Source organism: Mauremys mutica, chromosome 9, assembly GCF_020497125.1.
Source record: "Mauremys mutica isolate MM-2020 ecotype Southern chromosome 9, ASM2049712v1, whole genome shotgun sequence".
Classification (NCBI taxonomy): domain Eukaryota; kingdom Metazoa; phylum Chordata; order Testudines; family Geoemydidae; genus Mauremys; species Mauremys mutica.
In genome coordinates, this window is record NC_059080.1 from 88779800 (window position 1) to 88803497 (window position 23698).

General features: G+C 43.7%; 1 long non-coding RNA gene across 1 annotated transcript; it reads right to left on the bottom strand.

Moving 5' to 3' along the window:
- Nucleotides 1–9147: 9147 nt before the first annotated feature.
- LOC123377966 lies at nucleotides 9148–22753 on the bottom strand. Its single transcript, XR_006582403.1, has 4 exons — nucleotides 22718–22753; nucleotides 20787–20884; nucleotides 20212–20357; nucleotides 9148–9356 (listed from the first exon to the last, which is right to left on the bottom strand). It is a non-coding gene; the product is annotated as an uncharacterized LOC123377966 (long non-coding RNA).
- Nucleotides 22754–23698: the final 945 nt, after the last annotated feature.

Below are 23698 nucleotides of genomic sequence, written 5' to 3' on the forward strand. Positions count from 1 at the left end.
AAGTGCTCAGCAACCACTCTGTGAAAATCAGATCTCTGTAAGGTGATTCAAATTAGGCACCCAAAATGAAGCCACTTTGGAAAATGTTGTGATTTATCACCAAATCTAGTGCAAGCTATTTAAAAGCCACACAACACTGAGTTCAATGGAGAGCCTCCAACAGCAGATCTATGTAGTACTGCACAGGCCTGCGGGCTCCGGGCTGATCCAAAATCAAACATTTTATATGGGGGTGAAAGTATTTGAGTGCACACCGCATCCTGCCTTTCCTTCAAAACTCTCTATATTTTGCAGAAAGCCTTATCTCATCCATTTTCAAATATCTATTTTGTGAACAGGCAATTAGATCTAAAAACATTGCACTGCTAACAAAATTGAGATCAAAATTAAGCAAATTTCTACATAAAGCCAATTTTACAGCTAGCTTCCTGGAAAGTCATATATCAGTCTTCTTGTTCCTTAGTATATTTCATTCACTCTGTGTTATGCTCCATGGGGTATTTCTCTACATGAAATCTGTGAGGGTTTGGCTCCAAAATATCCCAACATAAAACTGAGCTTCACTCAGAGGTTGCCTGCACCCTTTTTATTGGCACTGACTTAAAAGAACTTTAAATAGGCCTGGTAGACTTGGGGGATTCTTTGGTTGCTGGCACTTCCCAGCCACACTGCTTCAGCCTCCCTTGCAGCAGACAGACAGATGAAACCACAACCTGTGGATTTTATAACACCAGGTTATCTGGATGCATTTCCCACTTCTTCTCCTGCAAGTCCCAGTGAAAATAATTTCTTTGAAAGAGAAAAGGTGATGCTGCAAGGATACACAAGGCGTAACGTGGTTTGGGTTACCCATGGTGGACCCAGCCAAAAATAACACAGGCATCTGAAGATGGTGTGAGTGGGGCCGGCTGCTGGTAAGAGAGGAGGGCCAACATGACTGAATCTGACATTGCATCTGCAGCAAGCAAGCAGGAAGCACAACACCCCCATCCCAGGGGATTTGCCTAAAAGTGACCATCTGGCCTCAGGACCTGATGCTGCTGCTGTCATTGCACATGTGGGGCCTTGGAGATGGGGCTAAGGTGCATTTTTCTTACATTCTAATCTATGCATGAGCTGTGTCAGTTTATAACAAGCCGAGCACAAAGGGCCCTGAATGGATTCTGTAGTCGCTGCTCTAATTCAAATAATAATAAATACACCTCTACCTCGATATAACACTGTCCTCGGGAGCCAAAAAATCTTACCGCGTTATAGGTGAAACCGCGTTATATCGAACTTGCTTTGATCCACCGGAGTGCACAGTTCCCCCCCCCCCCCGGAGCACTGCTTTACCGCGTTATATCCAAATTCGTGTTATATCGGGTTGCGTTATATCGAGGTAGAGGTGTAAATGTCAAAAACTGTCCAACTGGAAATAAATCTCCTGGTTTCGGTTTATACCTGATCCTTGAACAAGGGGTTTGGTACTATCACCTGTTGGGGTGCACCAGGGACCTAATCTGGGTCATCCTAGGCCTCTCGTGTGGTTGTTGTATTCATGTAGTGCCCCCTGACTCGCTAAGTCAGACAATTTCACCTTGCTCTTTCACTTTGGATCTGCTCACTAGTATTAATTAATTCTTTATTAAGGGGGCTTGAAACTTTTTATTCATCAGGCATGAAACTTCCCCCAGCCCTTCCTGACTTGGAAAACCTGGTTTTGTTTGAGGGTCAGATCCTCAATCACTTTGGGTAAGATACAGTGCCCTCACTGATTTCAGGTAGCACCTTCCTCTGCAGGTTGTTCAGTAGTACTGACTCATGTGAATAATCCATTGACTACTCATGTATTTTTCCTTGTGAGTAAGGGTTGCAAAATCTGGTCCTTAACTATTAGTCCATTCTATTAATGCTACATTTTTTTTACAATTGTTCACTAAGAAATAATAAATCAACATTATTATAATATACTATAGTAACCCAGTACAAGAAGGTTATCAGTAACATAAAGCAGTGCTTGTACGGCTAGAACTATATATCCTCTTCTCCATTGTGTATGCCTAGTCTGACATCCCATGCTGGTCCTTATATCCAAAAATACATCAATAGCTCAAAAAACACAACTTCAATCTTCTTTCAAGTAATTTATTTCCTTTTGTCCGTTAACACCTGGCTACAAAGAGAATGGGGAAAGATTAAAACACACAAAAGTGATTGCATAATTCCTCAAAAAGGTGCAATTAAGTGAACCGTGGTTAAAAAGTGACCACATCAAGGTGAAACTGCAAAGAGACTTCAAGTGGGAAAAGTTAATCATTTAAAAATACAATTAAAATTTAAAATGATTTTTAAAAAATAAAAGCACTACAGGTGCCCAAAGCCAGACATGTTTTAGATACATTTTGGGTGATTTTTTTCTATGGGTTAATCCTCATCTCTGATTCTCGTCCCATCTTCTCTTTATTCTGCTGAATTAAACTGTAAATCATGAAATGCTAGGAAGTACTGTGAACATTCAGCAGCACAGGAGGTGTTTACTGGATGTACCAGGTACCTTCAGCACCAGCTAACTGGTTTATTTAGATGATTGCAGAGCTTGTGAAAGCAAGAGACTGATAGCATTGATTAAAATCAGCCAGGCATAATGGGAGCTGGCATTGTGCAAGATTCCCTACAACACTCTGCCAATGTACCTCAGTGTTGATCTCCAGCACCCTATTATTCCCAGTCCTGAGCCGCTACTGAGCAGAGGCAGCCAATACTGTCAAACAGGGGGGCAGTTAAGTGATGAGGTAAAGCAAAAAACAAAAATGTTTGTATATATTTTACACAGCCCCCTCTTCAGCGATGTTCATATTTCATTGATGAGGGTTGTGCACGTTATACTAAAATAGCTCTTCAATGAGACCAGATTACAGGGCTAAATTCTGCTCTCATTTACACTGATGTAAACCCAGGTATTTGTCAGAATTTAGGCCTCGCTATAGAATAAAAAGATGCTAATAAAAAATATTTCTAAAGAACAAAGGAAGTGGATTACTACTGCTATAGGGCCTGATCCAAAGCCCATTGAAGTCAATAGAAATCCTTCCATTGATTTCAATGAATTTGGGATCAGGCCCATAAAGTGCACTAAGACAATTCTTCTTCCAAGATACAAAATCTTTTACCACTGACTTAGCCAGGCTGGTGTTCAGACACGAACAAAGTAGCTTCTTTGAAGGGTAAAATTCACACTTCCCTGCATATAGGCTTTGCGCAAGAAAGAGAAACCTACCTCTATCCAGGTACTCTTATGGCCCCCATTATTGTAGCGTCTGAGTGCCTCACAATTTTTTGAATGTTTATCCTGCACAACACTCCCAAGAACTGGGTGATCTTGGGCAAGTCACTTCCCCTGCCTGGGCCTCAGTTTCCCCTTCTATAAAAAGAAGATTATGGTACTGACCTCCTTTGTAAAGTGCTATGAGATCTACAGGTGAAAAGGGTTATATAAGAGTGAGATATTATTATCATCATCATCCCCATTTTACAGTAGGGGAACTGAGGCAGAGAGAGACTAAGGGTACGTCTATATTATCCGCCGGATCGGCGGGTAGTGTTCAATGTATCGGGGATCAATTTATCGCGTCTCGTCTAGACGCGATAAATCGATCCACTAATCGATGCCCTTACTCCACCTCGGCAGGAGGAGTAAGCGGAGTCGATGGGGGAGCCGCGGCAGTCGACTCGCTGCCAGGAGGATGGCCAGGTAAGTCAAACTAAGATACTTCAACTTCATCTACGCTATTCGCATAGCTGAAGTTGCATATCCTAGTTCGGAAACCTCCCCCCCCGACCCCCGCTAGTGTAGCCCAGGCCTAAGTGACTTACCCAAGGTGACACAGGAAATCTTTGACAGGGCAGGGAATTAGACACCAGTCCAGGCTCATGCACTAACCACTGGACTACCCTTCCTTTCCTACATCGTTAAACACACCCGCCCAACATGCAAGCAGGTTGATAGGCTGCAGTGAAGGTCTCTGAAGCTGCCATTCCAACTACAACCGCTTTCCATCCCTCTACATGAGTGCTCCCTACCTATGGATGCATGTGAGTATAGATAGAGCATTTCCTCGCCTAGCCTGCACTAATGCCTCCCCCCAAGAGGCACTGAAGGGATAACAACAAATATAGCTTAATGGAAGGTGCAGGAGTTAGATGGCTATTGTCCATTTTCTGATATGTGATAACTCCAGAAACACTGCACCATGGCAAATGTATCTTCTGAGCATGGTAATGCAATCATACATGGCATTTAGTGATTCCTGAACTGTCCCCTCTCTGAAGCGCAATTTTTCTATATGAGCAATAATCAGTGCTCAGATGGCACTAGAAAGCCCAAATGCCTAATTCCAGATTAAATTTACCTAAATCCAATTAAATTTTACACTAGGTCAGATTCTTCTCACAATTACAGTGGTGTCAATCTGTAGTCATTCACTGATTTAAATTGAGGCACTCCAGATTTACAATACCCATTGACCTGAATGCAGTTAACTTCAATAAGAGTTGGATCAAGCTCTAAATCAGAACAGCTCTGATCTTACAAATCTTTATTCTCATTAAGAATCCCACTGAAGCTAAGGAAGGACTCAAACTTGTACGGTTCTGACAGAATTCAGCCCCACGTATTTGGAGAATCCAATAAAGGAACAAAAAGACTCGTACTTCTGTTGTGCCTCTACCAATATATCCTTGCACCTCTGATTCCTTCACTCCCTCTGCACCCTGCATCTCCCATTGAAATCAGTGAAGATCTCAGCGAGATGAATGGCAGGACTGGGCCTTATTTACATTCATGCTGGAACCACATTAGCAAGAAGTATAGCTTTGGCAGCTAGGGTGCCTAAACACTTTAGATTGGGATGAACCATTTTATAAACCAGATTACAAAATCATAATATAAACCATTGGCGACCTAGTTCCATTTATTCCCTCCCTTCTTTTACTGATTTATGTTATTTTGAAACATCCTACAAAATCATCTAATATTCACTTCTTCCACAATTGCCAGATGTTTATATTCCATGATCAATTTGCTGTATGGCATGCACTGTATTACGTATATATTGTATTACATCTTATTGCCTATGTGGCTTTTGGGGGGCTGGGATCATGTCCTCTTGTGGGTATGTACAGTGCATAACACAACGGGGCCTCGTATTTGACTGGGGCCTTTACATGCTACCACAATATAAACAACAACAACAGTGTACACGTTATATAGTAAAACTGTCTGAAGCCAAGCATTTTCCCACAGCACACAATAAACATACATGATAAATTGCATTATGCAGAATATATTTATGGCTAATTTTTAAATTTAAACCATCTGGAAGTTTTTGTTAGATTGTTTGATGTGAAATGCTCAGCACAGTGGATATCTAATGATATCTAAAAGACAAAATAGTATGATATTACAACATTCCCCAAGCTTTCCTATTTTTGTAACCCTCTCGACAATTAAACTGGCAGAACTAATATTTTTTGAAATTTTATACATAATCGGTGGTACAGTTGCCAAAAACAACCCATTCGCAGAAGTCTTGCTTTTCTGGTTTCTAACTTATTACAATCAAAAAGTGGAGTTGTGCTCTAGAAAGACTTTGCTATCGAATACAGAGGTTTATCATGGAGCTATAGTTCAGGCTGGGTTGTAGTAATTATGAGTTTACATTAGGCTAAAACTTTAGCAAATAATTCAAACACTAGAGCTTCCCATCTAAAATAATTAAAGCACTAAATTTGTTCTCCTCTGTGAAGAAAACAAACATGTTTTAGTGGATTCAGGCTCCATTATGCACTTTAATTATGCACTTTTCTAGCAGCAAATAAAGGTGTTTTTAAACATAGAGGGCTCGATCATGTAATCCTCACCCCAGCAAAACTGCCGGGGCCCTAACTTTGCATACGGTGTCCAAATGAGATTTTCAAGCACTTCCAAAATCATTACAAGGCTTGCAAAGTCAGCTACTCCAATCAACAAGTCAGGTTTTTCATTGTGCTGAATATCTGTGATCTGAATTGGGCCCTTAGCACTTAATGGACCAGTTGTTTTCAAAACACAGAACATACCTTTAGCTACTTTCTTGCTGCCTGTAGTTTCTGGAGCTTGGAGGCCATGTGGTACATTTCAGCCTTAACTTTGAATTTCCTTTATTTGGTAGATCAAACTTTGACATTCCCTTAAGGTACTGTTTTTATGTAGCTGTGTATATCCTAGCTTGAAAGATAATATTGCAGTGAAACAGACCAGAGTATTAAATCCCTACAAGAAAATAACTGTATTGCACTCACCAGTCCTTATTGCTATATTAGTCTGAATTAATTATATTCAATACTTGGCATTAAATACAATAGTCACTGCAGGCTAAATGTTCTCCCTCCACGTGTGTGGGGCTCCCATTTAGCATGTATATCTGAGAGAAGGGGTGGACTCTATACCCATGTCCTGGAAACATGTCAAGGAGGTTTCTAAGAACTGACATACTGACAAAGGGAAGGGGCATAATGTCCATGAACAGTCAGGCAGGTTTCTCTCAATCCATCAGGTGTTTTAATTTTGATAACAGAGATGGCAATATAAACAGGCAAACAGCCATGTGTCTTGTTTTGGGCAATAGCACTCTGTGTTCACACTGCTTCATCCCCCTACACTGATCCTCCTTTCACATCCTCAGTGCTCCTTACTTATTTGCACCTGCCTCCTGATTAACACCTCACTCATGCACACACCTGCCATGGTGCCAACACATTACCCCAGGCATGCTGGTGCGGCTTTTTAACAAATAATAAATAATTATAATAATTATTATTGTAGTGGTAATCCAATGACAGTAAATAAGATTCTGGGGAAAATATTGCAATGCCACTACAAAACATTTTATCGTGATGGTATTAATCATAATTGTCTCGCTTTTACCTTGTGCCTCCTGCAACTCCTCCTTCATTCACCATCTGTTTATAGTATCCACCTGTTGTCCCCTGCCATAAACACAGACTGTAAGCTATTTGGGGAAAGGGACCATCTTTTCATTATAGGTATGCATGGTACCTAGCACAATGGGGCCTCTAGGGGCTACTGGGATACAAATAACAGCAATGATGCGAAAGAGCCAAATAAATAACAATGGAGATGGAAAAGAATTGTGTGGCTGTCACTAAGACCCTGGAACCCACTTTTTCTTAATGAATACTATTACTCTTGTTAAACAGAAAAGCGAAAGTCACTGTATTCTTAGCTTAGTTTTTAAAAATGCACTTCCAACCTTAGGCTTTGCCTACATGCAAAGCTGCACCCCTTTAACTAAAGATGTAATGTAAAATTGATTTTGTTAAACTGGGTGAAAAGGGTGCAGTGAGCACCCTTAAATTGATATAAACCTGGTTTATCTTGATTAGTTTAGGTCAGTCAAGGAGAGATTTAAAATAAATGGAAATAATCTGAAATAAGAGTGTCTACACAGGATTTTTCATGAGTTTAAGTATGTTTAAAAACTGATTTAAGTTAAAGTGGTCAACTTGCGTGTGTGGTGTAGACACACTTAGCAGCTGAGTTTTTATAAACCTCCATCTGCTTCCCCCATTCCTTCGCTTCATCTACCCTCTATTGTGACTGCCGGGGATTTTAATGATCATTGATACTTTTTGTAGTTTGTTCTCTTGCATAATGTACCTGTCATAGTAGAGAGTAAATTCCACTTCACTGCTCAACAACTTTGATGGCTTTGTTAGGGAATTACACTCCTGAAGAGGGCCAAAGAACATTTTCTCAGTTAGGACATGGCTGCTTACAAACTGAGGTCAGGAAATATTTTAAATAGGTTCCTCCTCTCCCTCCCCCCAACAAGCTAGATGAGTGTGTTCAAACACATACATACCCTATATCTAACCTATGCATGTAGATATTATATAGGTGCACACACGTCTATATCTACTTTCCCTATATTGTTAACACACAGTCTTTGCATGTACACAATCTATACATGTAGACAGTCAGTGATTATGCATATGTGCACACAAACATCTATAGCTATTCTGTATCTACATGCCTAGGTACATCATATGTACACACTCAACCATGTCTATCCGCTATGTATCCATATATGTTTACATATGGATACAGATTATATCTAGATACATGCATAAATATATAACGATCATATCATACACGCATATAACCAGGGACACATATACACCCGAGTTTAAATAAATAGGTGAATATGAACACTAATAGCCATTTATGGCAACAACAATGAAAGCTGTCCCTGGAGCCTGCATGTGGTACAGCAGCCAAAATGATTGAGTATCTACAGGGCATTGCTAAAGCAATGGCACACACATGGGCCTCCTTTTAGAAATGATTAATATTTAACTGGCTTTCTGAACCTAGCTTTGTTTTTAGTTACGATTAGATATCGCGGCACACAGAGCAGTCCGAAAAGGTATGTCTGTGTGTTACTTCTGGGCTGCCCGGTCCCACCCCGCACCCGCTTCCACTTCGCACTAGCCGGAGAGAAAGAAAGGGAGATACATGGCTGTAAAAAAAAATGCGTTCCCCTGTGTTTGTGTTTGTTTAGAGAGAAAAGGAAAATCAGCCTGCGAGGCCGATGTAATAAGATGCTGCAGCTTTTATGAAAGGGGTGAAATAATTTTAAACACAGACACACAATGCGTTTATTTATTTAGAAACTTGTTAAATAGAGTCTGGGAATTCAAATATTCAATGTTGACATTGTACAGAGCTGGCTGGGAGCCAGATTCAACTCTCTAGAGAGATCCAATGGACAAGGAATCCAGGACTTTCGCCCCTCCCACTTGAACTAAATAGGTAAAAGTCATTAGTTATACCCACAAGCAATATCTGAATCGGAGTCAAATAATGTTGCCTCAGCCAGGGAACTTCAAAGGCGTATAAGTGTGTTTAGCTTTTTAGTGCTGGAACTGCAGCAATATGTCACACTTTTGAAAGAGTTTTGTAAACAGCTCCTTCCCCTTTGCAGAAACATTTCTTAAGTTTCTTGTACCCCAGGTATACCGCCTTAATTAACTGGGGTTACATTTTTCATGTACAAATAGATCTATATTAATAATGATCACTGCTTTCCGATTGCCCGGCTCTCTCTTTGTGTTTGGGTCCTTCTTTTCTTCTCGAAACCCTTGTAGACTACATAAATTTCACTGGTGGAAGCAGCCAGAAGGCAGACGAGGCGGAGAAGGGGTGGGGGTTGCAGTGAAAGATGATCTAATTTTAGAAACAGCATCTGGGGGGGAGCAGAAAATTGTTTTCGAATTCAATGAAGTCTATCGACCCCTCTGAGTCTCTGGATGCCCTGGGTAAAAGAAATCACACACGCTTTCCATCCTGAAAAGGGTTAATCAAGTGCCTTGTGAAAATGCGCTTGGCATATAATGCGATTGTCTCGCCCCCAATTCCCCACCCCACCCCCCTTGCTGTGAAAGAGCCATCCGGGAACAAGCTACATACTATTTGTATATTGCATTATATACCTAGTGATATGCACACACATGAATCCCAAATAAGTGTCACGTGAAAGACAGATGGTAACCTCTGCACCTCCAAAGTTCCGGGCAGTGAAAGTGGTTTCCCCACTACGACGCGCCCTGCTGCTGCTTTGCCACATTGTAAAGGGCAGTGTGAACATTCCAGGGGATCCACGCAGATTCCGTGCCTATGTCCTGCTATACCCAGCTCTCTCCAGATTCATTGCATAGCTCACCCCAGCCCCAGATCCCTTCAGATTCAGCGTCTAGAGCCACATGACCTATGTCTAAACGCCCAGAATCCGGACTCAGTGGCCCTGTTTCTAAGCGGGATCTAATCTCTCCAAGAGGTTGTTTTGACAAGACGTCGAGATGTAGGAATGAGGGTGATGGTGGTTGTATTCCGTCCTCCCTATTTGGGGGATTGGCTTGGTTAGCTTTGCAGCTGGGGAGGAATTATTGGGGAGATTATTCGCCTAGAAGTGGGCAGGAGCACATTCAATTCCCCGTGTGCCTTAGCTCGAGATGGGAGTCTTTTGGTTTCTGTGCACCAGACATTTGAAGAGGGTGGGGGAGTGACCAGAGGCATGCGGGAGACAATAGCGCTGCTCGTAGTACGTGTCCAGGTCCTCCCTTTACCCGGGCCTCCGTTCCTAAAAAGCAGGCCTGAGAGTTGAAGAATCCCTCTCTCCTTCTCTGGAAGGCCACAGCAAATCACTCGGCTAAACGGTACTTTTGTCAACTACTCCACATGAATCGCAACTTGTGGGGCTGGGGGAGAAGGGGGGACGACTAGGAAACCCGTTTGTTTCCAAGCCATACAAAATGTGTTATGGTTGGTGTGGATGAGTGGATGGGTGTGTAGCGCATAAGCTAAAGAGATCATGTATCATCTGTGAAATATACATATCCAGACATCCATTGAGCTATGAATTGGCAGAATGCATAGCGATATAGATGTGGAGGGATTTTTTTTTTACCGTCAAAATAAATGAAGAGAGAGAGAGAGAGAGTGCCTCCCTCCATCTTTTCCTTAATGAACCGTCTCTTTCCCCTACCCGACTATTGCAAAATAGAGCGACGCGTTATTAACCTTCCTCTAAACTTGGAGGGTCTCTTTGACGAAGTACACAGAAATGTTTTAGGAGACTATTTACACAAAGTGCCAAGTGCAATAAAGAAGTACTAAGCCAGAGGTAATGGCAAATAAACAGCCTTGCTAAAGGGGGCTGAAAGCCTGGACACTGGCAAACATTTCCCTTTTCAAAAACAAATTCCCGGACAGTCTTAAACAGGCAAATAAACGTGCCAGGCTTTTAAGTAGCAGAAAGGCGAGTTACAGGCGCAGGAAAACCTGCTGGAACTCGGCAAAGTGTTATTTTACTGTCTCAGGTGGTTAGATAGCTCTGGACCTGCACTAAATTGCCTGTTTAAAAAAAAACACGGGGATAAAGTGTAAAAGTAACAAGTGCCCCCTTATTCACGTGCGTTCTCCTAATCTGATCACCTTCTGTCTCTTTATGAGGCTACTGGGTGGCTAATGGCTACCACTGGTTCGGTGCACGGGGTTGAGTTCTGTGGAGTGTCACTGTTCGGGGCTGATTTTCAGACAGGGCTACAGTCGGACTAAAAAAAAAACCAGTGGGACACTGCTTATATCACCAATGATGTTCACTGTAAATTACTGTCGCCGTGCAGGTGCAATCCTATAACTCTAAAAAGGTGCAACGGTAATAGACACTGTCATTGTTCGAGATCTTTGCAACTTGCACCCTTCTTTCTGCATATTATATTCAGACTTCATTCCGAATATGCCTTCAAAAAATGTCTTGCCTCTTTTCCTTTCCTTTATTTTTACAGCTGGAGGTTTAAAATATTCACTAACTATTCATAACGTGGCTGCTTTTGTTTCTTCTGAGATGTTTCAGGTTAGCAAAAATCCCTAAATTGCTCTTTCAATATAATATATAGAGGGGAAAATATACGCATCTAATTTCCCTTGGTTAATTAAGAGCAGAACTTTCCCGACTACTGGTGTTACTCACAATTGGGGGGGTGTTATCTCTAGTTTATTTCACACAGAGAGAGGCAAAAGTGGAATAATAAGAGAATTCCAATTGCATCCCGAGTGGGGTGTTTTTCCAAGTAAGTTACAGCCACAAAAAGCTTCTTATTTTTTCACAGCTCCGCAATTAAAGAGTGAAGAGAAGGGGTCACAGGATGAAACCAAAAGCTGAAAACTTTTCCTGTTGAATGATTGAATTACAGGGGTCACCAATAATTTCCCCCCACCGACACAGCCGCGCATACACCACGCCATGAAACTCACACGCTATTCGAAGGAGAAATGAAAGGGGGTTCACAATACAAAAAGCTCCACTTTTTAATACGATTTCCTTTATGAGCGTATTGTAACCGAAGGATTATATAATGCAACGCATCTGTCTAGGGAAAGCTCTGCCGCTGCTGTGACTGCCAAGACATGCAACCCAAAGAAGAAAGTTTGAAAGTGGTCAAATCTAAGCACTGCAAAGCAGCAGCAGCCCAGAAACGTTAGAGGACATTTATTATACATATGTGCTAGCGAATGGAACACACGACTTTCACAATTAGCCTAAAAGCAGGGATGATGACCTGGAAGTTTATTTGTTTTCAAATTGTGCTGATGGAGCCAGTTTAAAATCAGCTAATCAAATATAGGTTGTCGTTAGGTTTCACAGAAAAGTAGATAAAGAGCCAAAGATCTTTTGCTTTCCCTTTTCTCTACTCGCATATTTTTTCATTAGTAGACAAAAACCGATTGTTAGTTATTTATTATGTTACGCAACGTTTCATCTACCATTTTCCGGCACATTTTCAGATGGAAATGAAAGTTGCAATGGAGATACGTATCAAATGAAACTTGCATATAGTATATCTCTGCTCTCACACACAAATAAAAGACATCGGCTGTATTTAAAATAAGACACGAAGGCAGGCTACTTTTTCTTTCTTTTTTTTTTGCAACTGTTGCAATTAAAAGATCATTATCACTGTCAAAAAGGAGAAGATGGAGTGCCTGTAAATATAAATAGAGCAGTATGTATGTCGATTGCTGAGACCCGAGCTAACACAATATAGACCTAGCGCAGCCGAACTGAATTAACTGCGAGAAAAGTGCCTGAAATTACAACATTTAAGATCAACTTCATCATGTGGCTCCAGTGGGCTGAGAGCTGAGCTAGCGTTTGTACTGCGCTGATGGCCCAATCACTTCTGCCCTCTCCCCAGCTCCTCACGAGGAGTCACGGCAAAGCACCACCACTCTAGGCTAGTGCTGAGACTGAATGTATTATTCGTCTGAAGCAGGCTCCAGGAGTTTTTTTGTCTGTTTGTTTTTTAACTCGACCAGAGCACTCGATCCCAAGGAGACATAGTGGAAAGTTGCAGGAAGCCACCGAAGAACGAAAGCGTTTGGCCTCGTTTTGCAGCTAGGAATCACCAAAAGCCCTGCTGCCTTGCACCCTCAGACGGCACGGGCACGAGACCGTTTGAGCCTTTGCCCCCATGCAGGACGAATTTAATTTACACTAAAATCAAATGCATCAGAATCTGCTCAACAAGCCTTGGCCACTGTCACTCGGGACGCGCTGCGTGTGACAGCGCCTGCAATGTTGCACACAGGCAATAACCTGGACAATTTCCTCCGCAACTATTTCTTTCTGTTTCCTGAGTGTATAGGAATGGGGCGGGAGGGTCCCCATGCATACAGCGTTCCCAGCTGATCCATTAAGCTAAGATTTTCCTTCCTGCGCCTTCTCATTACCACCAGTGCAAGAGGGGAAGGAGCCCCGGAGCAGCCTGCCTGCAACCACACACTCCACTGTGGAGGAAAGAGGGAGTCAGCGCCCCGGGCTGGAGGGAAGGTCCCTGACCAGCCCCCCTCTGCTAGCTACCTGTGCAAAGCACTAGCTGGGATGCCCTCCTGAGAGAGCTAGAGGGAGGGGGCGAGCTCTCGCTCCCCCTCTTCTCCTCGTCTCCCCCCCACCTGCCTGGACTCGCCTGCTGAGCTCGCTGGAAGCTCGGAGCGAGACCTGCCGCCTGACTCCCTCCCCTCCCCTCCGGCGCTCGCAGAGAGCCGACAGCGCCCACTATGGTCTCAGCTGCTCCTCGCAGCCCCGGCGGCGGCAGCCGCCGCTCAACTTCCAGCGCTCGCCACTGAACTTTTCCTCAACTCCTTCGCCGCCTCCCAGCGCCTCCGCAGCCAGCCCGAGCGGCCGGGCAGCGCCCATCAGCGACCCCGCAGCCTCCCACTCCTCCGAGAGGCGCCCCCACCCCCGCCCCGCAGCCCAGCGATCTGCCTGCTGGGGGGGGGGGCTGCCTGCAATCCTCCCCCCCCGCCTCCGATCTAACCCCCCCCCGCGCGCACCCCCAGCCTGACCCCGGGTCCGCTCTCCCGGCCGCTGCGCTGCGCTGGGGGATGCGCGCCCCGGCTGGGCTCCGGCGCAGGGGTGCTGCAGGTCGCCTTGCGCCCCAGATCCCGGCGCATCAGACGTTCCATGCAACATGGCAGAGAGCGGGGGAAAGCCAATGGAAAGGGACATTGCACCTACTTGTGGCCAGTTTCCTTGCCCTGCCTTTGGATCTCATGCTGCCAGTCCCGCGCCGCTGCTGGGGTGGGGTGGGGGGGGTTCCTCTCGGATCTTTTTCTCCTTTTTCTCCCCTCTCTCTCTCTCTCTCACTCTCTCTCACACTCTCTCTTTCTCTCAATCCAGGCTCGCTATCTCTCCAGCATTGTCAGTTTGGACACCTTCGCACATGCGCACGGGCGGCTCCCCCCCACCGCCACCACCACTCTTCAACATCTCAGCGCCGCCAAAAAAAGTTTGGAGCGATCTATCACTTCGATTTCAGGATCTTGTCAGCTGGCAATCGGTGGAGGGGAGGAGGCCGCCCGGGGAAGGGAGCGAGGACACCTCTTCCTCTCCAATAAAAACAACCTGGCCAGAGCCAACCAGTCGCAAACAGCCGGATGCCCGAAATCTTCTTCGTTATTCCCCCATCAACTCCACCCAACTCCCAACAATTATTATTATTAATTAATATACCAGCATCAGGGCTAACAAACTCTAGAGCTTTTCCGGTCCCAATCTGCAGGAGAAGGAATGGATTCTGAGCCACTTTTCATTGACTCAACAGGCGGCGGTGAGGCAGATTATTTATAACAGAAAAAATCTCCCTGCTCCTGATGTTCCAGAGTTTTAGAATAGAATAAGTGACACTTTCTTTCTAGCTTTGTGTGTAATATTAATGATACTCTGTCATCTTTGCAACAAGTCAATACTTTATTCCGACCCACTTGCACTTATCATAGATCTGTGGATATCAACAGATACACGGATATAATTCAATTATACAGTTTATATATGCATATAATTAAATTATATATTCTTCCAAACACACACACTCCCTTTCCCACCTTCAGCTTGTGTTTAGTTTTCCCCAGCTGGATTAAAAAAAAAAGCACTTTAGAAATGATAATCCGTATTGTTTGGATCTGTTTTAATTACAGGGTTTGCCAATCAACAACGGGACCCGCTGAAACGGGGAATTCCTTTAGGGGATGGCTCTGTTCAAGGTATGAATCAGTCCAAACTACATATAGATTTTTCTCTGGTACAACCTCCTTGCATTAAACAGTTTTGTTCAATACCTTCTCTGCGCTATTTATGTTCCCATTAATATCTGTTGCAAATCCTGCCAGACACCATAAAAGAAAATTACAATCTTTCAGACTCGGTGCTGCGCCAGTACATACATGCTGCTCAAGTTTGGGTTTTAATAAAATCTTAAGCATCACTCGCCCTTTTCACACAAAAATCCTGCTGGTGTTCGCTGTCAGAATCATGGCCAGTCTAAGGCGAAACAGCGGAAAGCAGCCACCTCTGCCATAAGGTTACAATAGCCAGCAGAGCATGAACATAGCGGAGCACAGTGAACCTAATGAAGACATGTTTGTTTTAGAAGCAACCGCTGAATTTTGTTTAGATGATGGCAGCAAATTTCCGAACGCCATGAGCCTTTGTCCATCCCACGTGAACCTAGCTGATACATGCACACACACGAAACAAATTTAAATTACTGAATAGCAAAGGGAATTTCTCATATGTTTCCCTCCCGCCTCTCCAAATGAGGCACAAGTATTTGAAAACCCACCGGAGAGCGAACTTCTTGATCCTCACAATTATTTTAAATATGTGAATAATAAAAAAAAATGCAGCTGCTTTTTGTAGGGGGGGGGGAATTCAGCCATCTAGCGGGAGTATTAATAAAGCCCAACCCCTCTGTATTACAGAGCCCAGTGTGGGATGGAGGAGAGAGGTGCTCCTTCTTGGAAGGCTTAGGTTAGCACACCAAGCTGCACCAACGCAGAACTTCAGCAAAAGTAGCTGTAAAGTGACCCGACTTCTCCCCTTCTTTCCTCCTCCCTCTGCAATCAACCTGTTTCTTTCCATGCCCCCCGAGTCTGTGTGTAACCGAGACAAACTCAAAAGCCGACATCACACTGACATCCAAAGAATCCGCTTCAGTGCGCGCCCTGGCTTTGGGTCTGTGCCCCGCAGCCCGGCCCTTCCATGAGGCACTGCATACTGGGAAGCTGGGCTTTAGGACACTTCTTAGCAGCTGGCCAGCAGAGACAGCCACGCACCCACCTACCCGCGGGGGCAGCGTGTGCTGCAATGATTTTCCTCGTCTGCCCTCCTTTTAGAAATTATTGGGAGCGTTTTGGTTTCCTGGTGAAAGGATATGAAGTGATATGCGGTGGACTAACTGATCCGCTCAGCTAAACGGTGCCCGTGGAAAGCATTAGGCAGGGAGTAACAGCACAACAGGGGTGCTGGGGGATGGGACGGGGAGAGAGAACTAATTAATTCTGGAAAAAGAAGAAAACTTTAGGAGTGGGGCTCTACACCTTTCCGGCACGGAACCTCCTTCCTTCTCTATCACACGCTGTTTTCTCTCGGGTTCTTCAAAAAAGAGTTTCTTATAAAGATGAATGAACTAACCCAGGCGATGCCAGTTTTCTAACCCTAATCGAAAATGTCTGAGAACTTTTACAAACTTTATTTTAGCAACAGCCTCGAAGTAATTGCCCAAGGGGAAGTATAGTTCTTTAGCTTTTCTCTGAGATTCGAAACACCACCAAGACAACAAAAACACAAGACTTTCGAGTGCTTTACAGATCTACTGCGGTTATTTCAACAACCCCTTGGCCCCTTGTAGCATATCTGCACAAGAAAAGCAAGCGTCTGTATTTGTACGCCTTTCTGCGACCGAGGGGGAAAGCGAGAGTTTAATATATGTAAACAGAGGGATCTGTGCAGATACAGACTCTTCTAAGCAACCCACTTGGGTCTCTCGACCTTGAGGCACCAGCTTTCTCCTCCAGCTTGTCAGTTTCACCTGTTTAAAGTCCCAAGCGATCACAAGCCCCCGAACAGGTGTCTTTCGGTTTTCCCGAACACCCAGCAAACCTCTCGATTTTCATTTCGGTTGCATCAAACAGATTTTCTGATGTCTGATCTCTCTGTCAGTCGCGGACAGAACCTTCATAAAGTTTGCCACCCTCCCAAAGAGTTCCTCGCTAGACCCACTAGAAATCCGTTTAATTTCGCTTGGTCACGTTTTTAAGCGTTTCTAGCCCGCAATTCCCTTCAAGTTGGGAAAATTGCTGCCTAGTGAACACTGGAATTGTGGTAGTGGTGGGGTGGGGTGTAGTAGAATCAGAGCCACGAAAAAATATTTAAAGGGGGGGTGAAATCTATTTTAATACATGCTGGGGGCGTGGGGGAAAGCAACCCTCAGGTTTCAATGCATTCTATATAACAGGAAATTTCCCCTTCCTCACATTATAACTGAATAAGCCCCGCAGTGTATATAGAGGCAAGTTGGAATTCTTCCTCGAGGTATTTGCTGTGCTATTGTCTTTGTGCAGTGAACTTTACATCGTGTTATTCAGTCTCAACCTATATTCTCCTAGCTACACGTAAGATTAATTTAATCATTGTAATGCAATTATTAATACTGTTTACCCAACGCTTGATTTCGGCTTTGCTGTTAAGAAATTAAACCTCTTGCTGGGTGACCAGAAAGCTATGCAGGGGTTTCCAGTGCTTGTTGAAATGAAACAGTCCTCTTTATTTAGTCTCAGAACTCAGCTTTCAGCCATGGGCTCAATTAGCCAAAATGGAAACAATTTTCATTCATTGCAATAACTCACTGTTCTGCAGATCACTTTCAAAATATACACTTTATTATTATATGCTGGCCTCAGTGCCGTGAAGTGGCAAGACTAGAAAGAGGCAGAGGGATCTCTCTAGCCCCCTTGGGCTGTAATTATTAGAAATTAATTGGGTTCAGGACCCTGGGAAGCATGGGTAAATTAATAGCTTGTCTGGTTGTTTAAATCCGAATTCTCAGTCCACAGGAGAAAAAGGGAGGGAGACTCTCAAACGTGAAATTCAGACCCAAGAGACATTGAGTTTACTTGCAAGTTCCGTATCTATTAAACACTAGTGCACAGCATACATTGAAGTGTGGGGGGAGAAAGAGCTGGGTGCGTAATAGAGACTGCGAGAGTTTATTTTCCTACGATTTTCTCCAATGCATTGTTTTCGGGGGGCTATTTAGGGGTTAAAATAAAAAATAAAGATCCTGTATACTTGGAGCTGTCGTGCTGGAGTAAAAGTGAAAAGGGAGCCTTAGGCAAAAGGAAATTACTGCAAGCCCGCGTGACCTTTCAGAGAGGTAATCAATCAAGTGATCAACAGGGATATTTATCATTGCTAGATGGGGCTACTTTACAAATGCACAGAAAAGGGGGGAGAGGAAAGAGAGAGACACACGAAAGTTTGGATCAACCCGATACGCCTAAAGACAAATACGTAGAGTTTAATCAATGGGAAGATTGCACTTTTTCCCCCTGGTCTGGCATTCTCGAAAGAAAGGAAAACACTAGGAATTTTCCCAGTAGAAAATGCCTCCTCCATTAGGTGTTCGCTTTAAGCTGTCTACTTAAAACAGTGGGAAAGGCTGGCAATGATAGATTGGATTTTTTTAATCGCAATACAAGAGAAAAATAATGCAAAAGGATTGAGGCTTTGCTACCTGGGCAGTGTGTTAAAAAGAAAAGTATCTTTATTTGTTTATTACTGTGGCATTGAAGAATTTGCATCGGAGAACGCGATCCTCTCTGCTTTTAGTCCCTCACCCTTAATGGTTAATTAAACACACACACAATGAAATCGGCGATCTTGTTCAATTAAACTTGCTCTCCATGGCATAAAGCATCCACCACAACACAGGCAATGAAAAGCAACAATAAAAGCAGATGCATTTTCTGCACAGTTTCCTTCACCCTTGTAAAACATGCCGTCTTGTAAAGCACCGGACATTTAATTTTCCTTCCTATAACTTACCGGATTCCTTAGCAAACCTTTCATTGTTTGTTTGTTTGTTTAACATTGTGTTCGTCCCCCCACCCTGCTCTGTGCTAACCCGGAAGGGGATTTTTTTCCACTTGATGTTGATTGCTCGCCTCGCTCTTTAAATGACTTTAAATGAGAGTAACAAAATGTGGGAGGCCTTCACACAACGGAATTACTATTAGTCTGCTAGTCTTCGGAGAGAAGTTCGAGGCTGACGATTGCTGAGCGCAATCACGGAGCATGTAAATGGCTGGCTAGTGCGGGAGAAGCAGCACTGCGAGATGGTTGTTTTAAGATGCTGGGATTTTGCCTCCCAGGTAGTCAAACGATCCTCCTGGGGTGAGGGAATGAGGTGTGCTGCCAGCGCTGCTCAGGTTCACACCAGATGCAGCTCTGCTAACACCGCCCCTGTCTCCCCCGCCTCCCACAAACAGGCTTCACCAGCTACCGGAGGGCAAAGACAGATGGGTCTGCGCTGCCCCCGTCCGGCGGCAAGGAGGAACTGCAGCGAGCCAGCACTATTGGAAGCACAGGCGCTGGGGAGTGATTACCGTCTCAGCCCTCGTGCCCCCTACTAGCAGACTCCTAGCTAAGGTCATTTAACGCATAGCGAGAGGGAGGAATGGAAGCGGTGGAATGTGCCCCACGCCTGCACTATGCAAGAAGGGAGCGAGCCACGCTGGCAGCTCAAACATTAGCACAGGCACCTTCAGCTGCGCCTGCAGTGCAATGCAAACAACCCAACCTGCGGCTCAGCAGCACGCTCCTGCTCATTTCCTCTCCGCTCCTGCTGCTACCTTTCCGGAGGAGCCCCCCTTTTCTCTCCTTCTGGGATCCCCGCAGAAAGCTGGAGCTGGAGGAAAGCAGCAGGAGCAGGGCTGATGGTGTAGCTTAGCAAACCCCGTGCGCAGGTCTACATGCGTGAAGGTAAAGCGTATGCAACCAAATACCCAGTGGAGGTTCCAGGCACCGCCTGCTCTTTACACGGCTAGACGCAGTATGATTCCTAACGGCTTCTGTAAATAGGATTTGAATGCACTTTCCCATTTTCAGATCTCACTCGCCTCCATTGTATCCCTCTAGATCTGTTCCTGCTCTCCCCGGGCATGCGTGTCTCTCTATTCAGAATAGGTCAGCCCCCAGGGTAAAATGAGTACTTCCAATACACCTCCACCCAAACTGCTGCCCCAAATACGAATCCATTTCTATAACCTACCTCAAACTTCACCTTTTCTGTTAAGATTCGGAAAGATCTTCATGTTTGTAATTTTTGCAGTCCTTCTCTCTTGCCCTTCTGGGTCCCAGTGGGAGTGAAGCACCAGAAGAGCTGCCCATGCTGCAGCTGGGATCAAACGTCGAAATCTGAAAAATAATAATATATGGTTCACAGAAGATTTCCACCCTGATCTATAGAGTGCAGATAAGCATCCAAGCTCTGAACCTTTTGAAGTTCATCCATTATGACTATCAGGCATTACACATGGGCCTGATCCACTGCCGATTGAGGTCAAAGGAAAGACCCCCCCCCCCTGACTTCAATGATCATTGAAGAAGGCCTAGTATAAGCATCAGGTCCAGTATAAGCATATGAGCATAAGCAAGTCATTATTTTTATAGTCACAAGTTTTGGAACACTTTAAGATAAGAGCTAATTAGGGGTAAAGTCTGAATTTTCTGCTATCGACATTAGCTATTGCTGGAGTTGGGCATTACCCATCAGGACTGCGGTACGCCATCAAGGCAATGGGAAAAGATGTTTGTTTGTTTTCCTCCTCCAAGAAAAAGCCTTACCTGGCAGCATTGGCTTGGCTTGAGAGGATGGTATTGCATACAAATTTAGTTCCCAGATGTTATATCTGACACCTCTTGTGATCAATGAAGACAATTAACTGAAAATAGATGTTAAACTGATTTAATTGATGTATATAATGTTAGATTGAGATATTTGCAGAAAAGCAAAACCTGCATGATGTCTCAAAGAAGCCTGGGATCTAACCCATACTTGGCATAACCTTTGCTGAAATCTGTGAAATAAACCCAGGGATGTATTTGGTCCCTACTGAGGAACAAAATACAAGATGCCAGTAGGCTATACAAAATATTGCCCTGGGGGAATAAAATATGGAACAAAATAATAGGGAGGGTGTATGCCTACTGCATACAACTACAAGCAGGACTGTGAATTTCACAGTGCACACAGGGAGAAAAAAAGCAGGGGAGAAAATTACCAGGCTTCTATCTGGAGGAGACAAGAAAAGAGAACGAGGTTGAAGAAAGGATCAGAGGGTGGTTAGGACACTACCTGGGATGCAAGAGATCCGGTTTCAATTCCCAGCTATATGATTCTGGACAAGTCATTTAATCTCTCACCTCTATTCACCATATGTAAAATGGGGATAAGAGTACTTCTCTACCTCCGAGGGGCATTGTCAGGATAAATACAGTAAAGGCTGATGTTATGGTGATGGGAGACATACAGTAAATAAAATAAAGATGACACAGATGTCTATCCCCAACCTCCATTCTGTAGCTTTTACCCAGGCAAACCTCTGACCAAAGCTGGGACCAGACACTGGTTGGGTTCACAGTAATCTGAAGGATTCAGATAGACTTTGGATTCACTTTGAGTTGTTATCCCCAATCAATTACCATTCTAGTCCATTTAGTAGGGTTTTTTTGTCTTTAACTGGCCAGTACTAAGTGTTTCAATGTCCTAAGGGACAATTATGGATAACCTGCTCATTATTATTTATTCACTGAGTTCCCATAAGTATAAGTCAGAATTTAGATATACACTGAACACGGTCTCCACCTCTGCCTCCCCCAGTTTACAGCATAAGAATAGATCTGACAAGGTAAGGGATGGTAAAACAGAGGGACAGCTGGGGCAAATGAGGATAAAAGTTACAAATGCAAGGTCATAGCCTAGAGACATTATAGATCTTGTTGCATTTTCAAAATGAATTAATTATATGGTCTGACTATGCTGAGGAGTTTTTGTGGGGAGACAAGCTGATAGGAAACTGCTGTGAATGGACTGGGGGTGAGAGGGAGGTGAGACAAGGAAGAGACAGATGAAGAGTGACAGTTATAGGGAAGCAGGTAGCAGCGAGCATTAGTGAGACATGGCGAGATGACTGTAAAAACAGGCGGAATGTTGAGAAATGCTTCCTAACTTCCATCACTTAACAGTTGTTTTATATATTTTATATTACAATGCAGCATTTATTGAGGGTGGAGCTCTTGAGGGAAATCTTGGAAAGTGGACTTTGCAACACTAATTACTGCAGCATTTGCACTCCTGTTAGCTGACCCGTGTAGGTTGGAGTGTCATCTCTTTTAGTGCCTGCTGCAGTGTGAACTGAGTCTATGGATGTATGGTCTAGCAAAAGGTGTGTGACATATTAGAGACCCCCTAGCCCTACATCTTAAATTTTAAAGACAAAAATCCTAGCTCCATTCAAGTCAGTGGGATGGTTTGCCATTGATTACATTGGTGCTAGAACTTCACTCTCAGAAAGATATCTTTGGCATATGCCCTCTTCAGGGTTAGCAGGAAATCCCAGTGCTCCTGGCTCCTCTACCAAACATAAAAGGTATACAATAAAGTCATCTACATCCCAGAGCCTAAACAGCAGTAGAACTCAAGACCAAACCCCTTTTATTAGCAACAAAAAGAAAGAAACAAATGTAACTAAAAGAAAGCCAGACACCACCAATACCTTCATAGTTTCAGGGTCTGCAACTCTTTCCTTTACCAAAAACTGGATTGATTTCCTACCGCTGACTCTTGTTTTATATCCTGGAGAGGATTCCCAGCCTGCCCTGCTCTTAAAGGGACAGCATAATGCAGACACAATATTTTGGAAAATTGAAAAGAAAGGGTGGGGGAACTACAGCAAACAAAAGAAAAAAATATTCGGAATGTAGCCAAAACATTAAACAAATGGGAATAATACAGCAGTTCAACGTATAAGTGGAAAGATCAACAGAATGTGAACTTCCTAAGTGAAAATTGAATAAAATGTTATCATATGGAGATAAAACAAACAGAAAATGTAGTATGTGTATCTATATAAATTGGACCCAATCCTACAGCTCTTTCATAGCCATTTAAGTCAATGGGTGAAATCCTGGACCTTCTGAAGTCAATAGGCATTTTGTCATTGACTTCAATGCGGCCAGAATTTCACCCCATGAGTGCTTTGCCTGAATAATAGCAAGATTGGACCCTATATCTGAAAGGAATAGGACAAGGTATAGCAAAATAACAGGTACAGTAAAGGATAATTTCAACAGAAGAAGCAAGGGAGGAGAAAACCTAATTATAGGACCTTCACATATTAACACTATAATAATATAGGTACATGACCCACTATGGACTCAGTCCTGCTTCCACTGAAGTCATTTGCTGAGGTCTGCTCAGACTTCAGTCTCATAGTGCAAAATAATAAATCTGTGGTCAGACCTGGTGACCTCTTGCCTATGCCTCAGCCTCTGAACTGGGGACTGCCTGTGGGAAGCATGGCAAATGCGGAGTGAAGAAGGTCCCCAATGCTGGAGCCAGAAGTGAAAGCAATTATAAAGTAATGTTCTGTATTCCTGGGGTGGGATGAGGGGAGAAGGAGAGAGACAAAAAGCAGCAATACTAAGGAACCCAAACTGATCTGTTTTAATGGGTAAGTAAAATAGTTGCTTTAAAG